The 25,158-nt window shown below is 40.0% G+C and overlaps 1 protein-coding gene across 2 annotated transcripts in view; it reads right to left on the bottom strand.

The window, feature by feature from the left end:
* Positions 1–25,158, bottom strand: part of LGR5 (leucine rich repeat containing G protein-coupled receptor 5) — a 136,879-nt gene that overhangs the window by 96,150 nt on the left and 15,571 nt on the right. The window lies entirely within an intron of this gene.

Raw genomic sequence — 25,158 nt, 5'->3', positions numbered from 1 at the left:
ATGTCCAGAAAGCTGTCAACATGTTTTTTCCATTAGTTGGAGATGGGATTTCAGAAGCTTTTAAAAAAAGTGTCAATAGAAGAATAGAGGGGTGGATATTTGGAGCAGTGATGAAGACAAATGACTCTAGGGATGCCTGCATCCAGTATCAGAGTGCCTGGGTTTGAGTCTTGGCTCCACTTCTGATTACAGCTTCCTGCTAATGAGCACCTTGGGAATCAGCAGGTAATGGCTGAAGTAGGTGGGAGGGATGCCTGCATCCAGTATCAGAGTGCCTGGGTTTGAGTCTTGGCTCCACTTCTGATTACAGCTTCCTGCTAATGAGCACCTTGGGAATCAGCAGGTAATGGCTGAAGTAGGTGGGCCCAGGACTGACACTGAGGGACAGCAGGATAAACTGCCACTTAGGAAGCAGCGTCTCCTATCAGAGTGCCGGTATGAGTACTGGATGTTGTGCTTATGATCTAGATCCCTGCTAATACACCTGGGAAAGCAGCAGAAGATGACCCAAGTGCTTGGGTCCGGTCCCTGCCATCCATGTGGAAAACATGGATGGATTTCAAGGCTCCTGGTTTTGGTCTGGATCAGTCCTGGCCATTGTGGTCATTTGAGGAGTGATTCAGCAGATGGAAGATCTCTCTCTGTCTGTCTCTCCCTTTGTCTTCTTGTCACTCTGTTAAGTACATAAATAAATACTTGTTAAAAAAAAAAGTAGTTCAGTCCCTGCAACCCATGTAGAAGATTTGGATTGAGTTCTGGACTCTTTACTTCAGCCTGAACCAACCCCAGATGTTGTGGGTATTTGGGGAGTGAACCAGCATATCTAAGATCTCTGTTTCTGTCTCTGCATTTCAAATAAAAATAAATAAATAAAATTTAAAAAATAAAAATAGAAAAGCAAAGGTTGGTATGCAGAGGAAGTAACTGGTGCTTCATCTGGTGGATGTGGGTGACTTTGTTAACCACCTACTGATCTGCTTGGCTGGAGAGTGTCCTAATCTTTCCTCACTGATACATGACCTTCTTCATTTTTTTAAAAGATTCATTTTATTTTTATTTGAAAGTCAGAATTATAGAGGGAGGAAGAGAGAGAGAGAGAGAGAGATCTTCCATTCACTGGTTCACTCCCCAAACAGCCACAATCTAACCAGGAACTTGGAATAGCATCCAGGTCTCCCACATAGGAGGCATGGTTCTGAGTACTTGGGCCATCTCTGCTGCTTTCCTAGGTACATTAACCGGAAGCTTGACCAGAAGTGGAGCAGCCAGGAGTTGGACTGGCACCCATATGGGATGCCAGTGTTGCAGGCAGAGGCTTAACCAGCTGTGCCACAATGCTGGCCCCAATAAATGACCTTATGCTCAAAGAGAACAGCCTTCCTAAATAGAAGTTCTGTGTGTCATTCACTGACATACCAGTGACTTTTCTGTCCTATGGGAATCTCAGGCTAACTCTCAAGGTCCATAAATTTTTGGGACTAAAATGTTCAATGAAGAACTGAGATGTACAGAACAAGAATCTTTATTTTCTATGTAAATTAAAATGATAAAAATTTCTTAGTCCTATCTGATTTAATATAAAACTTATCTATTCATAAAATATTTCCCCAACATTACCTAGTAGGGAATTAATCTCTTCTTTCACCAAACTCACAAAGAACTTTCTTTTTAATTTTTTTAAGATTTATTTATTTATTTGAAAGTCAGAGTTACACAGAGAGAAGGAGAGGCAGAGAGAGAGGTCTTCCATCTTCTTGTTCACTCCCCAGATGGCCGCATGGCTGGAGCTGAGCTGATTCGAAGCCAGGAGCCAGGAGCTTCTTCCAGGTCTCCCACGCAGGTGCAGGGACCCAAGGATTTGGGCCATCTTCTACTGCTTTCCCAGGCAATAGCAGAGAACTAGATTGGAACTGTAGCATGTAGCAGCTGGGACTCGAATTGGTAGCCATATGGGATGCTTGTACTGGAGGCGGTGGCTTTACCCTCTATGCCAAAGCCTGCCCCTCTTTTTACTTCTATTAGTTAGTCACAATCTTTCTACTGTTAGAGTTCTAAGAGGACTGACACTTACATTAAACCTTAAAGAGATGTGTCAGGCTAAAAGGGGGAGCATACTTCTGACAGGAGAACAGCATGAACAAAAATTTTGAGGGCCAGCGCTGTGGTGCAGCGGGTTAACACCCTGGCCTGAAGCGCTGGCATCTCATATGGGTGCCGGTTCTAGTCCCAGCTGCTCTTCTGATCCAGCTCTCTGCTATGGCTTGGGAAAGCAGTAGAAGATGGCCCAAGTCCTTGGGCCCCTGCACCTACATGGGAAACCCAGAAGAATCTCCTGGCTCCTGGCTCCTGGCTTCGGATCGGCACAGCTCCAGCTGTTGCGGCCATCTGGGGAGTGAACCAGTGGATGGAAGACCTCTCTCTCTGTCTCTGCCTCTCTCTGTAACTCTGGCTTTCAAATAAATAAAAATAAATCTTTCAAAAAAAAAAAAAAAGAACTTTGAGGCATAAAACAGCAGGATATATTTTAGAGACTACAGTGGCTTGGCATCATTGTGTTTCAAGAGGACCATCATAAGGTCCCCCAGCGAGGGCCTGGGCCAGATGAAGTTGGCCCTGGAAATCATGTTGTAGAGCTCACGCTACCCTGGAGGCTCTGGGAGGCACTCTCCAATTTTTTTTTTTTTTAATCTTTTATTTAATGAATATAAATTTCCAAAGTACGACTCATGTGTTACAATGGCTTCCCCCCCCATACCGTCCCTCCCACCCACTACCCTCCCCTTTCCCACTCCCTCTCCCCTTCCATTCACATCAAGATTCATTTTCGATTATCTTAATATACAGAAGATCAGCTTAGTATACCTTAAGTAAGTATTTCAACAGTTTGCTCCCACACAGAAACATAAAGTGAGAAATAATAGATGATTTTTTTTAAATGATGATGAAATCAGATCAGACCTATTGTCATGTTTAATCCCAGTGAGAGTCAAGTTGGGAATTGATAATTTCTTTCTTTCTTTTTTTTTTTTTTTTTTTTTTTTACAGAAGATCAGTTTAGTGTACATTAAGCAAAGATTTCAGTCGTTTGCACCCCCATAGAAACACAAAGTGAAATATACTGTTTGAGTACTCATTATAGCATTAAGCCTCAGTGTACAGCACGTTAAGGACAGAGATCCTACATGAGGAGTAAGTGCACAGTGACTCCTGTTGTTGACTTTACCAATTGACACTCCTGTTTATGGCATCAGTAATCTCCCTATGCACCAGTTATGAGTTTCCAAGGCTATGGAAGCCCCTTGAGTTCTCCAACTCTTATCTTGTTTAGACACGGTCATAGTCAAAGTGGAGGTTCTCTCCTCCCTTCAGAGAAAGGCACCTCCCTCTTTGAAGACCTGTTCTTTCCACTGGGATCTCACTCACAGAGATCTTTTTGCCAGAGTGTCTTGGCTTTCCATGCCTGAAATACTCTCATGGGCTTTTCAGCCAGATCTGGGCACTCTCCAATTTTAAGCAGGAAAGTGGTATCATTGGATTTTGTAAATCTTTTGGGTGATAGTTCTTTTTCTTTTATATAAGCCCCAAATATGGAGATATGCTTTATTTTTGAAGATTAGGATAGTAGTATCTTTTAATTTATCTACCCTCCTTCTTTACAGTGAGAATTGGGTTGTTTGGTCATTTTTGTGCATACTCTGCATTAACTTTGAATTACATACAGGCTCAGATTAGAACAATTCTTCACAAGTTCTTTCTTTTGTGGTCAAGCAAGCATCTTAGATGCATTTTCATGAGACTTGCACGTCTTCTAGCTTCAGACTGGCTTTAAGAATCTTCTTGAACCCTACTTGCAATTCCAATTAGTCATACATCAAAACATTAATGTGGACAGATTAAAGCAGAAGCCCTCATGCTTTATTTCCTAATATCATCTGTCTTTGCTTTGAAAAGCACACCAACGAAAACTTCTGCATCTGTACACTCCAAAGGCAATTTAATCTCCCTTGGCCAACATTAAAGCTTAAAGTAACTCTATGCTATGACGTATTTTTCCTCCTTTTCCCAGTTCAAGCATTATATAATTCACTTTTTATCAGCCTCATTCATCCTAATGATCAGTTGGCACATTGTTTATAGTTTTAACCTCACCTAAAAGAAACTTTACAAGCTTAAAGATTTTAGAGTATACTAACATATGCTACTTTGAAATGTTTTTACTAATGCTAGTGCTTTAAAACTTTTGAAAGTAAACTACCTGTTTAGAAAATTTTCATGGCAAAATAAACAATTTTTCCCATTTAAAAGTTCTTTTTTTAAGATTTATTTTATTTATTTGAAAGACAGAGTTACAGAGAGAAGTAGAGACAGAGAGAGAGGTCTTCCATCTGCTATTCACTCCCCAGATGGCCCCAAGGGCTGGAGCTGCACCCATCCAAAGCCAGGACCCAGGAGCTTCATCCAGATCTCCCACATGGGTGCAGGGGCCCAAGGACTTGGGCCATCTTCTACTTTTTTCCCAGGCCATAGCAGAGAGCTGGATTAGAAAAGGAGCAGCCCGGACTAGAACCGGCGCCCATATGGGATGCCAGCGCTTCAGGCCAGGGCATTAACCTGCAGCACCACAGGGCCAGCCCCTAAAAGTTCTTTTTAAAAATAGATGTTACAGGGGCCGGCCCTGCGGTTCACTAGGCTAATCCTCCGCCTTGCGGCGCCGGCACACCGGGTTCTAGAACTGGTTGCCCCTCTTCCAGGCCAGCTCTCTGCTGTGGCCCAGGAGTGCAGTGGAGGATGGCCCAAGTCCTTGGGCCCTGCACCCCATGGGAGACCAGGGTAAGAACCTGGCTCCTGACATTGGATCAGCGCGGTGCGCCAGCCGCAGCGCGCCGGCCGCGGCGGCCACTGGAGGGTGAACCAACGGCAAAGGAAGACCTTTCTCTCTGTCTCTCTCACTGTCCACTCTGTCAAAAAAAAAAAAAAAAAAAAAAAAAAAAAAAAAGATGTTACACAGATGTGGGTCTCACCTAAATTGAACCTTATTCTTTAAAATGGCAAAACATTTTCAACATTCAAATGTCATGTAGAAATTTTATTGTGTACTGTATTGCCTCCTTAAAGAGAATTTAATTTTCTTCTTGGTCATTCATGGTCACTATCATATAAATGCCAGTCTTGCTCTGAGGCATCTTTTGAAAATACTGGGTGACGTTTGTAGAATTTGTTGTCCACATACCAAATGTTAACAGATTACTTCAGGTTTTTCTTTTCTTTTTTTGGTTCTAATTTGAGAATTCTTTCTTCTCTGCTACTGATTATGTTATCGATTGATAAGTTTTGCTATTTTCAATGAAAGTTTTTAATTTGGCTTTTATATAATTGTAATATATACTTGACATACATTCAGAAGCCAAATAATCAAGCTTATCAGGATTATGTGTAAAAGCAAACAAATAGGATGTGAAAGAAAGCTCAGGGCTCTTTTTTCAAGAGATGTTAGCATTTGGGATTTGTACAGTAATATTTGACACCCAGAGTCCCATTTCATCTTTGGCTCTGTTTTAAGAGGCTGAAGTTTCTAGAAAAGTGGTCTCCGGGAAAGCAAGGCATTGTTACTTATCTGTCTGGTCTGCTGGTAAACTGATTCCAACTTCTTAATGGTTGCAGATGAATACCAAACACATTTGTCACTTCAGAGTTTGAGAATCTATAGAAAACTGTTTTGTGATTTCATTTGTTTCACATATAATAAGAAAACACCATAATTTGGTAACTTGAAAAGTCATTCTGATTTAGGATGACTTACTACCCCAAATTTACCCTTGTTTTTAAACTGAGTCTTACAAACATTTTTTTTTTTAAGCTTTATTTATTCACTTGGAAGGCTGAGTTACAGAGAGGGAGAGGCAGAGGCAGAGAGAAAGGTCTTCTATCTACAGGTTCATTCCCCAGATGGCTGCAATGGCTAGAGCTGGGTCAGTAGGAAGCCAGGAGTCAGAGCTTCTTATGGGCTCCCACGTGGGTACAGAAGCCCAAGCACTTGGGCCATCTTCCACTGCTTTCCTAGGCTCGTTAGCAGGGAGCTGGATCAGAAGTGGAGCAGCCGGAACTTGGACCAGTGCCTATATAGGATGCCAATGCTGCGGGCAGCAGCTTAACCCGTTTCACTACAGCATCTGCCCTTTAAAAATATTTTCAAATAGAGTAAACAGAACAGTGGGAATGAATGAAAACCTAATTCACTTTTCAGCCTCTTTCTGAAAACTCAGCTTGCCATATTAATTCATTTAAATTTCATTCATCACTCAACAAATTGATAATGAATATTTTAAAATGTGTTGAGAAGTGTTAATTTATAAGCATGTTATATAACTGCTTCCCAAATCATAATCCATTCACCCATTCACTCGACCAAAATTTATTGAGAATCTTCTGTGTGCCGGACCCATGACAAATGTTGGTAATGCAAGATCCAAGGAGACACGATCACTGTTAACATCTTTCAACCTAGATCATAATCTCTTTGAGGACAGATCTAGTGGGAATTAAATACTAAAATATGACTATGCTCAGATATGAAGTACTTGTAATATATTATCTTTAATCTAGAGATTCACTGATTACTCCTGGGGAGAGAGAATTTAACCTGAAGCCATAAAAGTTTGCTACCAGATGTTCCAAGTGAATTCTGCTATCCACTTGGGATTAGTTATGCCTTGTCCTTTCTGATAATAGGGTGTGCTCTCTACAATCAACTCACACTGTGGTATGCATATGCCATGTGTAACACATTTTTTTTTAATACTAACTACAATGATTGAAGTCAGATGTTATAAGCTTTTGTTTAGCTAGTATTCTTAATAGTGTTTTAATGCTGGTGTTGAGAGACAAAGATCATGCCCTTGGGGAACAGACCCCCCAGCCTATCCTTTCTCAGGTTATATTTGTTTAACAACATTTTCGGAGACAAAGGCTCTGCCTATTTTCCATTTCAAAAGAATATTTCTTATTGTAAGATCTCCAGCAAGACAGGAGGGCCTGTTGTGTTGGTTTGATGTGGGAGATGTGTTTAAATAAGGAAAGCATTGTGGAGCCCATCACAGGCATTCAGGCAGTTCTCTCCAGGAGTGATTACGCTATTTGCTGGATATGCTGTTTGCATGGGCACACTTGTAACATGACAGAGTCTGTCTGGTGTACTGGAAAGGACACAGGCCTGGGGATCACAGACACAGAAACTTAAGCAAGTTACCCGCTCTGTGCATCAGTGTCCTTATCTATAAGATGGGGATAAGAATAGTTATCTCATAGGGCAGTTCTGAGAATTAAATGACATCATAATGTGTGTATGCACACATTTTATTATGAATTGTATGTAGTATATATAGATGGGCTGGCTTATTAACCCAGAATGTTATAGATATACTACCATTTTTGAAAGAGTTAAGACATATTTAATATCATAAGTATATTAGGATATGTTATGATTTTTCTTACATGATTTAGAATATACTACATAGCCTTTTTTCTTTTTTCTAGAAAACTTTTATTTAAAAAATGTTTCGAAAGTACAACTTTTGGATTATAGCAGTTTTTCCCCCAATAACCACCTTCCCACCCGCAAACCCATCTCTTACTCCCTCTCCCATCCCATTCTTCATTGAGATTCATTTTCAATTATCTTTATATACAGAAGATCAACTTAGTATATACTAAGTAAAGATTTCAACAGTTTGCACCCACACAAACACACCACTACATAGCATTTTTTTTTTTTTTATTTTTGACAGGCAGAGTGGACAGTGAGAGAGAGAGAGAGAAAGGTCTTCCTTTGCTGTTGGTTCACCCTCCAATGGCTGCCGCGGCCGGCGCGCTGCGGCTGGCGCATTGTGCTGATCCGAAGCCAGGAGCCAGGTGCTTCTCCTGGTCTCCCATGTGGGTGCAGGGCCCAAGGACTTGGGCCATCCTCCACTGCACTCCTGGGCCACAGCAGAGAGCTGGCCTGGAAGAGGGGCAACTGGGACAGAATCCGGCGCCCCGACCGGAACTAGAACCTGGGGTGCCGGCGCCGCAGGCGGTGGATTATCCTATTGAGCTGCGGCACCGGCCAAAAATGGTAAATGTTTATCACTGTCTATACTAGAAAAGCCATACCAGCCGTCAAAAATAGAAGGAAACAAAGTAAATACAGTGAAAAGTCCACACTTACTTAATTCTTCTTAAAGTCTTAGTTTGATCTGCCAAGTCAAATGGAGTCTGAAAGCTGTCCTCCCTTTGATAGGAGGGAGTGTAATGAGTGTAAGAGTTGTTGAAGACAAACTAGTCCTCTCCAAGATTTTCTCATTAATGATGCCAGAAGTTTGAAAAGCATGTGTTGAGATGTTTTAGATTTCACGATACAACATCAAGGGAGTGCACTTTGGATACTGTTGGTGGTGATATGGGCATGCTGGGGGTTGCAGAAGGTTTTTTTTTAGCAGAGGCAGGGATGTTGCCTGGGTGCAGACCTAGAGAATGAATAATGAATTGGAGGACAGTCAACCTGGAGGGGGCCATTCCAGCACCCAGGCAAGAGAGGAGGACCAGCAGTGGGCCATGTCTGTGGGTGTGAACTGTAAGCTGTTACTCTGGTTAGGGGAGATCTTTGATTAGGTTCCAACTTCTTAAAAAGAGCAAGAAGCTGACTACTAGGCTTTCTAGCTGTTGTGGGGAGGGATTGCAGGTGCTTGTGTAAAAATCCTTCCATCAAGGCACCAGGCCTTTAACTGTTACCAAGGCAGTTAAGTTTCTTCCAGGGTTTGTGGGAGGTGTGTCCAACTGAAGTGGGCTGAGAAGCGGCTCTAAGCCTTCATGTGTTTATCCTCTCAGCTTCCACTTCACTGGATTTTCTCAGTTTCTCTGCTTTGACCTCACCCCCATCTCCTGGCCCAGTCGGCTTCTTTGTGTCAGTGTCGCTTTCTGTCAGATCACTGTCAGTGGCCCGGGGAAATGGGCAAACAGGGGCAGGGTGTACTGCTCCAGAATGGCCGATTCTTGGGCAGTGATAAGACAACTGCAGTGACAGGCCAGCCCATAGCCAAGTGACTCATCCCATGCCTCTCTGGGGAGCAGAGAAGAGGACATCAGGAGTTGTCCTGTTTATGAAATCACCCCAAGATCTCATACAGTGAGTAGAAGGCCAGAAACAAAGCACAAATTGGGGGTGATTCTAATTCACATTACAAATCCACTTTAGAAATATCATAAAATTGCATTCAAACTTTTAACATATGAGCAACGTTTTAAATATAATCTCTTTGGAAATGTGTTACTTTTGGGGCTTAATAAATTTTATCTGAGCTAAAAGCCAATGGGAAAATGCGCATAAGAATGAATGTGGAAGAGATTGATACCCATAGTCACTGATATCTGATTGATATGGTATACCTGGCTATGACATTCAATAAGTCAAGAATCATCTATTATGTGAAGACTAAACAAAAACACAAAACCTGAAAAACAATCCAAACACCTTTTAGAAGCATTGACTTCTTATTTGAACAATGTTACATTACCGTTTCAACTTGGGGGGGGGCTCTTTCAGTTCCTATATTAATAAAAAGGCAATTGAGAAAGGTATCCTCTACAGCACGATTGTCTACCAAGAGTTTATTTAATTCTTACTGGCAAACAGAAGCATATAGGTAGCTTTTGAGAATAGAAGGATATTCAAGGAGGGCTTACTGTCCTCTTTTACTAAGCCCCACATTTCAGGAATTCAGCAAAGATAAGGGGGCTGGAGCAGGAAAGAGAAAACGCAACAACACATCCACACCTAAACTCTAGCGGCCACCACATAGACCCTTCAGAGTTGTCTTCTATAGTGGGAGGATTTCCTTTAAATCCTTTTCAAAAGCATATGGATTGCTTTGAAGGCTTAAATGGCATTTGTCAACCATCAGTAAATCTTTAAAATTGTCTCTGCAAATAGGCCAACTCAGAGTTTCGGCTTTTCCCATTAATCTTTAGGTAGGACCACTGAAGACTTTTTCAGAGCCTAGATAATGCCTTGATTAAAAGGCTCATTCAAGAGGGAAGGCTTTAGCATTCACCTTGGGTACATAGTCATTTCTCCAGGGTATTCATGGGCTGTTATTTCAATGTTATTTCAACTCTGCAATTGTGTCCCAAACAAGACTTTTTTTTCACAAAGCTTTGAGTAGAGACATTCTTTAGTGAATTACTGAAACCTTGCCCTTCTATTTGTCACAGCTTGTTTTTTTTCAATCAACTAATCAGTTCAAATAAGAGTCTCAGACTGACAACTTTACTATTGTTACTATTTAAAACAGACAACATTCCATTTTATTTTTCCAAGAGCACAAGTACAATTACTTAAATGACATGTACCTGTCTGAGTGCTGTCTTATATTAGTTTATCATTTATAGCACAGCTTCTGGCAATCAAAACATAGAAACAAATAAAAATAGACAAAAGCTAAAACATCAAAAATATTCCATTGTCATTTTCACCTTTCACAATGTTTAGTGAAAATTAGTCTTATCACATATTATTGCATAATGTTCCTTGGTCATTATAATATTCCTAAAAACATTTCTCTCACATTTGTAGAAATACCATGGGAATTAATGAAAATTCAGGTAAGGCTCTGGAGACTCTGGATACAGTGTGCTTTACAAGTTTAAACTATAAAAATATTTTGGATTTTCAAGAAGTTGAGGTACATCTACTTAGGCATTTTATCTGAGGTTGATCTCTACTGCTTACAGCATTTCCATGGAAATGACATTGAACACAAAAAGTAGTTTTGAGGCACAATACTCAGAATTTTGTTGCCTATACTTACTATGCAGGTAAGTGTCATGCAGCCTGACAAATTGGCATCAATTGTTCAGGCCCATGGAAAACAACAGGTTTGATCTCTATCATCATTCCATTGTCACTGAAGTCATACACAGATAACACTCTCCTTAGCAAGCAACACTGTTAAGCAGCAAACACATAAGTAGTAAAAAAAAAAAAAGTATTTCCCCAAGAAAGATTATGATAGAGACACAAGTGAAATGACAAGGAGGCTTTCCTGAGGCAGATGTCAGAATGACGACAGATGGGGAGTAGCCAGGATCTTCAATAGAGTCCCTGGCATTTAGTGTGCACCCAGTTCTTCAGGCCAAATTCACTCCAAAGGTACTCCATACCAGTGAAATCTTGGACAAGTCTCTCAGATGTATAGTTATGTTCACCACTTTGCAAAGTACCTCTAAAAATTCAATCTTCTGAAAGCAAATTAGAATGGCCACCCCAGCTGATATTATTAGCACACAGTTCACACTGGGAAATTCTGCTTGGAATCCTAGGAAGGCATAGGATTTAGAATTAAACAGTGTCTGTTCCACTATTTGTTATCTTTGTACCTTGGTAAATTCCTTAATTTCTCAGATTTACTCATTAATGGAATACCAACCCCTCTTACTTGTTTGACATTGGAAGTAAATAAGCTAACATATGGGAAGTCTGGCACATCAGCTATGATAACTATTCTTACTTTTAAAAAAGCCTTGCCCACATTATTTTCCTTTTTGTGTTTCTCATCCTTTAGGCGTTCAGATCCTACCTCAAATAGCCATCTTGGTAGTTCTCATTATTACTCAACATTCACCATGACTTTAAAACTCATTTTTTTTTTAATTTTATTTTCAAGGAGGATGTGTTGTCAATTTAATGACATATATAGTCCCCTAAAGAGCCATAGTAATGTTCCTATCTCCTCAGTTTCCTTAAAGCTGGAAAACCTGAAAATGACAGCTAGAACTTTGAGAGCAAAGAAAGATTTTTAACTTTTCAATTCCTTATAATTTGCTGAGTCCTCCTTAGACACTACTCATAAAAGGTCAGGGCAGACAGAGAAAGTTATTAATCATGTGTAAAATCCATTTTCTAAAAAACTTTTTAGTAGAGAATCCAACTACAAAATAGTATGATCATAAAGAATCAGAGATGTAGCAAATGATTTTGTATTACTTTCTTTTTAATCCTCAACACAGTATATGTTTTTTATTTAATCTGCTACATTTACATTAATTTCTCCATCTTCTTTCCATCCAACTGTGTAAATGAGAGATGTCCTCTCTGTACATTATCATCAATTCCACACCATCTAATATTCAGGAGTCTGCACCAAGCCAGCACTGCTAAATTACCACAAGTTTAATAAAAGTACTTACAATTTTTTGAACTCCATTTGGTTAAAAAAAAAAAAAAAAAAAAACTCTGCTAAAATGAAATGAAGGAATGTTAAGCCCTTTCAGAGTTGATGATACAGAAGTAACATAATTTCATAATCCCCCTTGTTCTTTTGGTTCTCCTCTTGATTCATAAAGAAGGATTATACCAGTATATTTTGTCCTCATTTAAAAAAATACAAACAAAAAAAACTGTTCTATTCAATGGATAATCCTCATAGCAGTCTGTCTGGATGCTGCAATTCATGACTTTCTACTTCTACATAAAGGCACAGGAATCACTGAAGTATACCAGGCATCTAGTTGGTGGCAGCCTGCCAGTCTTCCCAGGTGCAGTGCTGGATAAAAAAATTATCTCATTCTATTGAGTTTTAACAGTGTGCTAGACATTGTCCAATGGGAAGGAACACAGAACAGGTGCAATTGCTGCCTTTTAAGAGTTTATAGTTAAGATCAACAAAACATCATTGCTGCTGCTGTTTCACTGAATTATATTTATTTAGGTTTTTCTGAGTGGTTAGGAAGTGGCCATTTGATAACCTCTTAGCTGTGGATTATCAACCTGTGTTTTTTCATTTCCTGTTAATCAGTTTATTCTACCTGAAAAGGTAGTTCTAAGTTTCTAATAGAAAAATGGAGAAATATTCTTTTACCAAGTATTAAATGGCAGGAAGCTTACCTGATGGACAAGGAAAATACAACTGTCGGAAGACAGAAAGTTTATGCAGCTGGATGGGAGATGGAAGTGAGCTAGTCTGAGGGGACTTCAAAAATTCATGGAAAATCAAATTAGAAGATGTTTATTTTTTGTAAAAAAAGTTTTGAAATCCATGCATAGTTTTTTCATAATATGTATTTTCGTCATGAACACTTTGAAGATCCCTTATATACATGGATTTAGTTTTTTTTTTTTCACCAAAATAACCTTATCTTTTAATTTCACTTTCCATGAACGTTTTCAAGTCCCCTCAGATGGTAGTGTCTTGGGGCTATTCTGTACTTCCTGAAGAATCCTAGGAGACAGAGTTTTGTTTAAAAGACAGGGGGAGGAAAGCCAAGGAGTATAAACACCTTTGGAACAGTAAAAGTACACAAATGCACATATGATAAAGAGAGGAAAGGAACTGATTAGAACATTTAAGGAGCTTATGGAACAAAAGAGGGAAAAATGGTAGAGGAAGATTAAAGGCTTACACAATTTTCAGACTGGTCATTTTTCAGAGTTGCATTATTTCATTTCAGTAAGTCAGCTACACAGCCTGTTCCCTCTCTTCCAGACTAACTTCTAGATAAGTTGCAGGATACGTCATGGTACACTTCCTAGTTGCCCTCTTCAGGACTGAATTTCTCATCCCCATAGCTGGAGCCTCAGCTGAGTCATCTGCTGAGCAATTGCAGAGACACTGACCAGACAATGACCTTGCCCTTAGTCACACTCTGGGGAAAGGAGAAGCAAGGGAGACCTGCCTCCTGCCTCCAGTAACTGGTCAGTGTGAGAGCATGAAGGGACACTCCTAAAGGGCCACCCCACTGTCAGAGCTCCCTGTAAGACTGCCTGCGGGCTTTGTTGTAACCTCAGCTCAGTTCACCCTCTCCTTCTGCCCAATCCTGCCTCCTTCACTACCCATCTCCTGATTCCCCCACAGTTTTAATCTTCAGGGTGTAGCCTGGGAGATTTTCTGTACTCAAATCTCCAACTCCACATCTGCTTTTCTTTTCTAACCTACACTCTGTTTTGTGAACATAAAATTCTCATTCCAATTTTTAATGTCCATTAAATATAATTACTGAAGTAACTCAAAATGATTATATTGCTTATCTCAACAACAGTGCACATGCCCCCACCCTCTAGCCTGCTGTAAGTCCCTTTAACATGGATCTACTGTTATTTCCTCTCTCTCTACTCTAAGGTTACATTATAGCTTATGTGATACAGTTCAGATTTTTCTTAACTCAGGTCATTTTTCCATCTTTTTTGATCTACCCTCTGGATCAGTCTGGATCTCTGTGTCTTCTCCACTTATTTTAACTCCTCTGGAAAGTCATCTCTTCCTGGACCACTTACAAAGTATACTGAGTGGGATATATTTCTGAATTTCAGACACCTGTAGCCAGTGAATAAGCTTTGTTGGGTTAAGATTGTCTTAGTCCTTGTATACTCCACACATAGTTCAAAGTTTATTCTGTATACTGCTCCTAGTTCTGTTATAAATATTTAAGAAGAGACAGATTCAGCTTTCCCCCTCTCTCTCTCTCATCTTCCTTTATTTTTTTTTTTTTTTAAAAAGATGTATTTGTTTATGTGAAAGGCAGAGTGCCAGAGGAAGACTCACACCCACTCCCCCTCCCCACACGTGGAGAGAAAGAGAGAGAGAGAGAGAGAGAGAGAGAGAGAGAGAGAGAGAGAGAGACATCTTCCATCTATTCCCCAAATGCTAGGCTGAAGCCAGGACACAGGAACTCCATGCTAGTCTACCATGTGAGTGGCAGGGGCCATCTTCTATTGACATCCCAAGCCCATTAGCAGGAAGCTGGATCAAAAGCAGGGCAGCTGGGAATCAAAGCCTACACTCTGATATGGGATATGGAGTGGCAAGCAACAGCTTAACCTGCTACACAGTGCTGGCCTCCCACCTTCCTTTCTTTATCACACTCAACAGATATTTACTTAGCATTTACGATGTGGCAGGCCTGGTGCTTGGTTCAGGGATCCAACAGTGAACAAGATTCAGTTCCTATATCTCTAGGCTCACGTGGGGATATTTATCATCAAAGCAGACATTATATATAAATACTTATTTAATTACAACTCTAAGTGTTGTGAAGGACAAGAAAAATTATTTTGATACCACAAACATAATATAATTGTAAACTTGAATTTACATCTACCACGTAATTACATATTTGATAGTGGCATCTCTATCATTTTGGCCAAAATTTAACACAATAAAGGGTCTTCGGCTAATCTCTAAGGTTTTTGTTTTATTTTTCTTTTTGCCTATGCTGACAAAGGCCTGCAAACACTTTTAGCTTAAAAGCCAGAGAGGGTCAAGATCCCTTATATGGGCACTTGATGTATAGGAGATTACACACACATGCATATTGCATATACTCACACAGTTGGCCCTGAGTATTTGTGGGTTCCACACCCATGGATTTGGGGAAAAAGTGCATCTGAACTGAACTTGTTTAGACTTTTTTCTCGTCAATATTCCATAAACAATACTTGCATAGCCTTTGCTTTGTATTAGGCATTATAAGTACTCTAGAGGCGATGTAAAGTATCCAAAAGAATGTGGGTAGCTCATATGCAAATATCATAGCTTACATGAGCTACTTGAGTGTCTTCAGATTTTAGTATCCAAAGAGTTCTCAGAACGAATCTCCCATGGATACAGAGGGACAACTGTACATGCCATTATAATTCATATATGCTAAAGTTTATTTCAATAATCTTCTGAGAAATAAAAATATATGACAGGCATTTGTTGCTGAGATACTAATATTTTAACGCATGTAAGTAGAATGATCAATTACTTTATGTTAATATTTTCCTTAGTAGTACACTGGCAGGCAGCTGGAGTCAAATGCCAGAGTAAGGAATCAAATCCAGGTACTGTGTTATGGGACACAGATGTCTTAACTACTAGATTACCACTCCTTGAAGTGCGTCTTAAAGCCACTTAGCCAATAAAGGATTAAGAGAGAGGTACTTAAATAATCACCATTGTCATCATAATAGTTGATATTTATTGAATGCTTACCATGTGCTACGAGCTGTGCTGGGTGCTTTGTAGACCCAAATTCATTCTATCTACCTCTAGTGTAAATACTATCATTGTCCCAATTTACAGATGATTCGGATAGCATGCTGAGGTTTAGAGAGACTAAATGATTTTCTCAAAATAACACATCTAGGGAGTGATACAGCTAAGATCCTAAGCCAAATGTTACTGATGCTAAAGCCTAAATAAGCCTCTGATTGTGGCCAAGAGAATATGCATTGAGAATGTCACTTCCTAGAGCTGTGCAACTGTGCACTGTAAAATTCCTGGAGTTGTTCCTTCCAGCCACCTTGATCACCTGTGACAATGTTGAAGAGCATATGTCCAGGTTTATTTCCAGATCTATCAAGTCAGAATCTGAAGTCCCAGGAATGTGGACTTTAGAAAAATCCCCATGATTCTGATTTCTGTCCCATTTAAGAACTATTGGATGGAGTATAAATGCACTCAAATATGTATTCTATTTTACTTAATCTGTTGTGAAATTACTAAATGTGTTACAACCATAATAGATCTTTAGTAAAATAGAGTTGAAGTCTTTTAAACCACAATTTGCTGATTTTATACTAACTTTGTACTAGTTAATGACACAATTATTATTACTCAAGCCCCTCACAGTCCTTTCCAGGTAGCTACGTTGGCTTAAGTTTGCCTTGATTCATTGACGGATCAGAGGACTAATGCGATCTGGGACATTTTAGAGAAGTGTTTTGAAGCCTGGGATAATAATGTTGAATTTGAGACACTGGAAAATGTTGAGGTAGCTGAAGATCTTTATCTAAGGGGTGGCATAGTCAAAGCTGGCAAGAGGAAGACAGAATTGGCCAAAGTTCAAAGGTTAAAAGAGTGGGGCAGGACGAAGAGGAGAAATTTATAGTTATACAAATGAGACTTGTCAGACAGGAGTACACCACAAAAGAGGACGAGGGGCTACCGTTGAGTGGGATGATCTCTCTGAGCCATGGATAAGGAATGGCTCCTAGGAGAGCCTGAAAGAGGGACTTGTATACATGGGCAGGGGAAAGCAGCAAGTCCAGCCAGAAACTGGGAGATAAAAGACACAGAGAAAGGATAGCAGGAGCAAGTTAGGAAAATGAGGCTCAGTCCAATTTGTTTGAAGGACACAGGAAATTGGAACAGAAAGTGCCAAACTAAGGCCAGAAAATTAAAATCATAGAACGCTATAGCTAAGAGGAGCATTAGCTTCAAATTAATCTAATATATCAATCTACTAACAAAGATACTGTAAGAGACATTAAATGACAGCCAGTCAGAGACCAAGTGACATAGAGAACAGTCTCTGTGTTCTCAATTCTGTATGATGCCTATGGTTGTTGGAGCACAGCTGTTCATGACTTGAGCCCTGCAGAAACTTTGCATGCTGGGTTATGGATTTGGAGTTTTCAGTTGCTAGGGTTTGTGGAAGCTTTCTGAGCAGGGAAGTGGCCTGGTCATCATGATGTCTTGGGAGACTAATTTGGCAATGGTGTGTGTGTGAGATGAGAGGGATGTAAGATAAACAAGTAGCAGGCTGACTAGGCATGTGCTAGACATTCATGTTGGGCTTTGTTAACTCCATTTTACAACTATGGAAACCGAGCTATGAGCTATGGCCAACCCCAGGCCAGCCAGATTCTCAAACTTATTCATTTCGTGGCTGGGATCTTGGAATGCACCCCATTTAGGGTAGCGATAGGGGATGGTGGCAGAATCCAGTACTACAGAGTGGTCCAGAAAGGTTGAGGGCTGAAAAAAGACCATTTAAGATCTGACAATATTATGAGGCCATTGGTAGTGTTTCAAAGAGCATGCTTTCAGTTGAATGGTGGGGGTGGCAGGCTAATTTCTAAAGGGGAGAAAGTGAGGGTGTGGTGACGAAGTGGTGCAGTGAATGCAGCCTCCTCTGTCAAGAATGTTGGCAGTGAGAGGGAGGAGGGAAAGTTTGAGGAAACTGCAGAGCAGAGCAGTGTTTTGAATTGAGGACTCCCTCATTCCACCCATATAAAATATTTACATACCACGTGTCTATGTCAGGCACTCTGGTAGGTAGTAGGGAACGTGATCATAAGTAGACCACAGAGGAGGAAGTAGATGATGCTAATGTGACACTGTCTTCACATGGAAACCTCCTTCAGGGTGCCTTATCCTAAGGCAAGATAGAATGTAAGGGAGGAGGAAGGATCAGAGTTGAGTGACTGTTGAGAAAAGAAGATGGTTATGGAGGAAACTCCCAATCCAATTCTACCTCCAGTTTTCCACTGGCTCATGGACATGGAATGCTTGTGCGTGAAACATTTATTTGCAAGTTAGGCATTTTCTTCGCTGTATATTAAATTAATCCAGGCCAGTATTTGTACCAAAACAGACACTGTCATTAGCAGATGACATAAAAGATCAGAGCAGGTAAATGGCAGCCCCTCTGTCATATAATTAATTAAGGGCAGGGCAAGAGGAAAGTCCTGAGCTTCTAAAGCTTGGTGCACTGTGGAAGCCTGGTCATTGGAAGGAAGTTAAGTAAGGACATGTGATCCTATTTGACAGGCAGCAGTCACAGATGGAACTGAGCTTTAGCAAGGTTAGCCATTTCTACACACTAAGTCCTCAACATTCTCGCATGGGTTCTCCTGGCCATTAAAATGGTTTTTGAACAAAAATTGGGAGAATATACTGTGAATGAGAAATTGACAGAGGGAAAATTTTGCCTTCTACTTCCAGTGGGGAGTAGGGCTCAGTATGTACCTGGTTCTTGGTTCCTGGCTTCCTCATCTAATGAAGAGACAACATAATGGCTCATCTAACAAGATTACCACCTCCTCTTTCATTTAGACCTCTGTACAATGCTTCCAAGAGTAGGTTCCTAGTAACAGTAGTCAGATTCCAGAGGGGTAACTGTGTTATGACCTCCCCTGCTGTAGGGTACTTGCTAACTCTTGATATCATGCTGTGTATTCTAGCTGCTGAATGCATGAGGGAGAATTCAGCAAGTGCTTAAATTTAAGTGGGAAAGTCTGTTCAGAACACTTTTTCCTCCTCCTTCATTACTCAACTCTAATTCATTCTCCAACACTCAGATTAAATATTGCTTCCTAGGGGAAGCCTTCCCTGATTACCAAGCCTGGCAGATTCTTTTATTGCACTCCTGTTCTCTCCCAGAACCTTTTCAAAATCTTAATAGTTTATCTTAAACACACATTTGCTTAATGTTTGTCTTCCCTGCGTAGGCAAAAGTTGTGTTCTTCTTATGCACAAAGTAGGCAATTGATAACTATTAATTGTTTGAATGAATGACCATATGGGAACATGAATTTTACACTATTAAAGATCTCCGAAGCCATAGATTGACTTTTTATTCCGAATGGCGGCTATGTTTTCTCTGCCTCATGAAAACTAACAAGAAAATGCAAAACAGATGTATCTGCATTTTGGGTTAAACCACTGTCTGTGATGCTGGCATTCCATATGAGCACTGGTTCAAGTCCTGGCTGCTCTACTTCTGATCCAGCTTCTTGCTAATGTGCCTGGGAAAGCAGCCGAAGACAGCCCAAGTACTTGGGTTTCTGCACCCACATGGGAGATCCTGATGAAGCAGCTGCGGCCTGGCCCAGCCCTAGCTGCTGCGGCCATTTGGAGTGAACCAGTGACATTGTCTCTCCATCTCTCTCCCCCTGCTTCCTCTCTCTCTCTCTCTCTCTCTCTCTCTCTGTAATTTTGCCTTTCAAATAAAAAAGTCTTTTAAAAAAAGAATTAAAATTTTTGTTGATTGCAGCCTCCGAAAAAGAAAAACAGAAAAAGTAAATTATTTTAAAAACATGGTAGAGTACTGATGTTAAAAGCATATTTTCTAGCTTTCTTTGAAATTATTCCACAATAAGAGTTTCTCTAACTCAGAGAGACCTTTTCAAAAGATCCACTCTTTTCATAATACACATTAAGTCTGACCTGAAGTGCACGTACCTAACTTGAAATGTTGGTATCTAAAACCCTAGCAAAGCAGATTAGTAGCCAAAAACCCAATTAAGTTTGCAGTAGGGGTACAGATACCATTTCTAGTACAACAGTTTGGAAAGCAGGTAATGCAAAGGTCCTATCAACAAGACAAAACATTAAACAGATTTTTTTTAAGAAACAAAATCCCATATTCCTAAATCTTTCCTCCTTATCTAACAACTACATGTGTTTGGGAATTTAGAAAAAACAAGAGAGGAGGAAGCGGCATTACTGAAGTTGGTCACAGGCACAAGAATGGTGAGGCTGTCTGTGAAACTGAAGAACCTGTAGAGTCAGGTTCCTGATTAGCTGTTTGATCTCAGATCCCATTCTAGGATATTCAGGATTGCAGGATCCCAAACTAGCTGCGTCTGTGTGCTGTAGTGGAGCAGCAGCCTAGGATTCAAACACTAACTACCCCCGATAACTTAAATGTAAAAGGTTGAGCTGCAGGGTAATTGCACCTTTTCACATGAAGGTAAAGGTGTCCCTACAAAAGAATAGGACTGGATGACACAGGTAGTAATTATAAATCACCTTTGGCTATGTTTAGTGACATAGCACTGTGGATCCCTGGACTTACAATGGTTGTGCAGTCATGAAGCTCTCTAGAGCCAGAGTTCCTCTCTGGTTTTGCTATCCTATGTTGAACGAACAATGCTCTCAGATGAGCCGAAAAGATGCATTTAGCTCTCAACATTAAAATTTCTGATCTCCTTTACTTTAACTCCTTTGAAATAACATGAAAGCTTTGGCTTGCTAATCACTTTTATCCAGCCCATAGAAAAATTAGTTTATCTTCCTGATCAAAGCAAATTAGGCAGATCATGGTTGATTAGAATGCAACAGTAAAATCTCCATACTTTCTCCTCCATCCCCTTTCTCTCAGAAATAGGGCCTGTGTCAAATATGTAGGTATTTCCCACGGCCAGGCCGGACACTGTTTCCAACAGGGGCTGCGGCTTGGACAATGGTTCTTACACAGACACTAAAGTTCTTTAGTTCAGTCATTGTGTTCAAAAAGAACTAGTAACCCCTTAGCTAGCATTTGATGAAACATCTAGATTTACATATTTCCTTAATTGCATTTTTGAATGAGAGTGAGATTTATCTGACCAGAGTTAAATGCCTCCTTTATTCCCCTATCCAAGGCAAAATTCAACTCCATGCTCTTAAAAAAAAAAAAAAAAAAGTGAGGTGGGTGGGGGTGTATGGAATCTTATTCAGTCCTGATCTTAACAAATTTTAGAGCAAATTTTAGAACAAAGTGGGATGAGCGAGTTACGTTACCAAAGACAGGAAAGATAGATCTTTACCTTTCAAAGTGTTACTGTCAGTTTCTAAAGTGTTGGCTTGCTCAGCTCTTTCAAAAAGGCTATTTCTGATTTTAAATGAATGTTATTCCTTGTGGCTGAATTCCTCAAGTCAGTTGTTAAAAGCTCCAAAATTATTGTCCACAATAATTTCTTACTGAAATTTCTGTTGGGTGAATACAAACATTTGAAAGTAAGGTTTTTTTAAAAAAATGTATTTACTATAAATTAACAGTAAATCTTGCATTTAGCTCCATTTAAACCTCCCTCTGCAGCTGCCCATTTGAAAAATAAAATGGTTGCCTTCTTTCACTTCAGTGGGCACAACACAAAACATCCATTGAGCTTTTCCTTTATTGCAGCTGCCAATGCCCAGCCGACTTTTAACAAACCAACCAAGCGGAATCACAATGCAGCTGCAACATTTTATGGTGTTTCTGTTGGTTCTCTTTTGAGACTGAAGGTGTTAATTAGGAATCAAAGAACACAACCCTGCCAGCTTTCTTTCACAAACCATACCCTGGTCACTGCAGTTTTCAGAAGAAAAATAAATCTAATAAAGGGATAAAAATGTTGTTTGTCACACCAGTAAAGTGTACTTAAGACCCTTTGATCAAAAGCTTTTTATGTAGTCTTGTCAGATGGGCTGGAAATATTGTTATTTTTCCCTGTTCTCCCCCTTCTTCACGCAGACTTCTCTGAATTCTGAATTTAACTTAAGATTGTCTGGAAGAAAAAAGTATAAGCCAAGTCATATATGGGATTCTTTATAGGTGATAATTGTTTTTAGAGAAGATGATTTTGCTTCTTAGAAAGTTTTCACATTCAACACTCCATCATGTTACAGCTTCACACAAAATGGGGCCTTGTGTTAGCATATTTACGATATCCTAATAATAAGATTCACACAATTTATGTGCACATCTGTCAATACTCTAGTATAACGATTATCCTTACATAAATCTCAGTGTTTTAGAGGATCCTTTTTCACACCCACAGAATTGAGTTTTGTTTTTTTTTTTTTTTTGTAAGGGAAAAATGTATATATACTACAATCTACTCTACACGTAAAATGTTAACTTATCAAGTAGCTGGACATTTTTGTATAGTTTTTATGTATCTTACGTATCTTGAGTATCATATATTCAAATGTAGCAGCAAGGAGTCATTACTTTAATCTTCAGTCAAAGTTGAAAGCTTAAAGTAAGTTTATGAAGTTAGCACTGCTGGGAATTAGTCAAGCCTGCTAGCTTTCTCAGCACGAGGTTTTGCTGCTAGATGCACAAATCATGCCAAAATCCATTAATCCTGCTAGAGAGAGGCAGAAAGAAGGTCTGCTTGTTGATTTAATGCTAATGAAATGAATGGGCTCCTGAGACTACCTACTGAGGCCCCTCTAAACTGTAAAACAAATAAAGTCATTTTAAGTAATGCTCACTGCAGGAGAGTAAACAATGCTTCCAGATTTGCTGCACAAATGAGCGTAGGTGTGAGTATGTAGAAACCTCCCATTTTCTACAATCCTGCTATACCTGCACTATTATCATCCCCACAAATGTCAAGGTGATCTAACGATCAAATCAGGAGAGGCCTGGGAGCATGTGTTTACCTTTCTTATTTTATGGATGTGAAAACTGATGCTGACAGGATCCGCATCTTGCCAGAGATTCTACGGCTGGTTAGTGCAGTGGCTAGAATCTAGATCTACGTCAGAAACACTGGTTGGTTGCACATTGAATTTGCCCTGAAGAGTTGAAAAACATTTGGATATTTTGCTCCTTTTCCAGAAATTCTAATTTAGTTGGCTCATGTGTGATCAGGACTTTGAGATGGTTAAAGTAGCTTCCACATGGAAGAAATGTGCTAACAAGGTTAGTGAGGTAACACGCTTGAGAACCCCAGATCTAAACTTCTTAATCTAGTGCACTATTTGCCTGTGTTGTTAGTTGTTGTTTGCTGCATTGTAGTGTTACTTCTGAGCTCCTAGGAGTGTGCCACTGTTTTATCGTCCTATTCAGGGGTTGGAACATCCAACCCACAGGCTGTATAAGCCCTGCTAAATCACTTGGTCAGGCCTTGCCAAGGCACCCACAGGCGAGACTCAAAATTCAATAAATCTATAGCAGGCTAATTTTTAGGTTGATGATTTTGAATGGCCCACAAATGATGTTATAAATATCCAAATGGCCTTTGGCACAGAAAGGTTTTCTTTTCCTCCTCTGCTAGATAGATATATTTAGAGATTTTCAGGTTATTTCCAAAATGTGTGTTTTTTTTTTTTTTTTTGGTTCGTTTCTTCCATGTGGAAAAGTAGACATAAGATAGTGTCTATGTATGTGTTTGTGTGTGTTACTGTGTTTTGCGGTTCCCTTGAAGGACTGAATGTTACTCCCTGGGTGAGCCAGCTCCTCAGTGGAGCCAGGAGCCAAGATGTGTGCCACATAGGAAGTGCATCTTCTTGCTTCCCACTCTGTCTCACCCTTGAATCCCTTTGGGAGCTTTTTTATTTCTAATTTGCCACTGTGTCCTCTGTGCTGCCCCTTTCCTTAATTCCCTGTCCTCCTGGAGAATTTCCCTATGTCTGAGAAGGAACCTTCTGAGCTTCACAGGCAATTGATTGACTTTGGTGCTTCCGTTTCCCTTTGGTTTGGTGATTGTTGAAACTAAGAAAGTTGTACTGTCAGAGCCCACCTCTCCTGTCTGTGCTTCTGGATGACACGCAATAGTTACCTGCCTGAACATTCCTTCCATTTGGTTTAGAGTAGTAAAACATAAATCAATTGTCCATTTTAAAAAGTCAGTAGGCACTTGGGAGTTCCAGAATCATCTTTCCACATGTGTTAGGATACAAGATTTTCTTGTCCTGTTCAGATCTACTCTCCTGATTTCATTAATTATGGGCAAAGCAGCTCACCTCTTTTGCAGAAGATACAGGACTCCTACAGAGATGGTCACACAGGACTCATCTAGAGAAATTGTAAGACTCTTCCAAGAATTGCTCACACAGTTCCCCACTCTGCTGGGGACCGTTGTGCCTAATTCCAAAGGCTTCCTACTCTAAATGCATGCCCATGTGCTACATTGCCCCCCTCCCTTAACACAGAATTCCCTCTCCTACACAAATTCATGTCACTGGTTTCTCATTCCCCAGGGAATTATTTTAGCCTCATTGTCATCACTGATTGAAAGATCTTCCAGCAATTATTTTGAACCAACTGCTTCTTTCTCAAAGAGAGCTACTGAAGTTCTTCATGAAAATTCAGCTCTCATGCATGTTTCACCTATAAATCAGCCTTTTCCTGAAATAAGTTTCTGTCCTTAGAGAATTATTGTTCAGATTATCAATATTAAAAAAATGAAAAACATGTTTGTAGTGTTGAAGCCTTGGTTTTCCCTGAATGCATGCATATTTGGTTTTGGGAATGCTAGATTCTCTGCTGCCTTTCAATTGCCCTAAAACCATCATCTCTCACCTGCTGCTGGAGCAAACCAACAGCTGACATTGGAGCATTTAAGAGCCCAAGAAGCTACTATGCTGGATTTTTTCTCCATAGTCAAGAAAAATCATAGGAGTGGATGAGATGAAAAACAAGAGGATAAAAATATTCAAGGGGTGAGTGTCTGTATAGTGCTTAAGACATTACTTGGATGTCTACATCCCTTTTCTGAGTGCTGGTTCAGCTCCCAGCTCAGCTTCCAATCCCAGCTTCCTGCTAATGTGGACCCTAGCGGGTATCAGGTAATGATTCAAATAGTTGGGTCTCTGTCCTGCAGATGGAAAATCTCTATTTCAGCCTCTTTTTCAAATAAAATGAAAAATAAATGAAAATTAAAGA

This window comes from Oryctolagus cuniculus, chromosome 11, assembly GCF_964237555.1.
Source record: "Oryctolagus cuniculus chromosome 11, mOryCun1.1, whole genome shotgun sequence".
In the NCBI taxonomy this organism is placed as follows: Eukaryota; Metazoa; Chordata; class Mammalia; order Lagomorpha; family Leporidae; genus Oryctolagus; species Oryctolagus cuniculus.
Note: the sequence above shows the minus strand (reverse complement) of the source record. Positions and strands in the feature narration are given on the sequence as shown.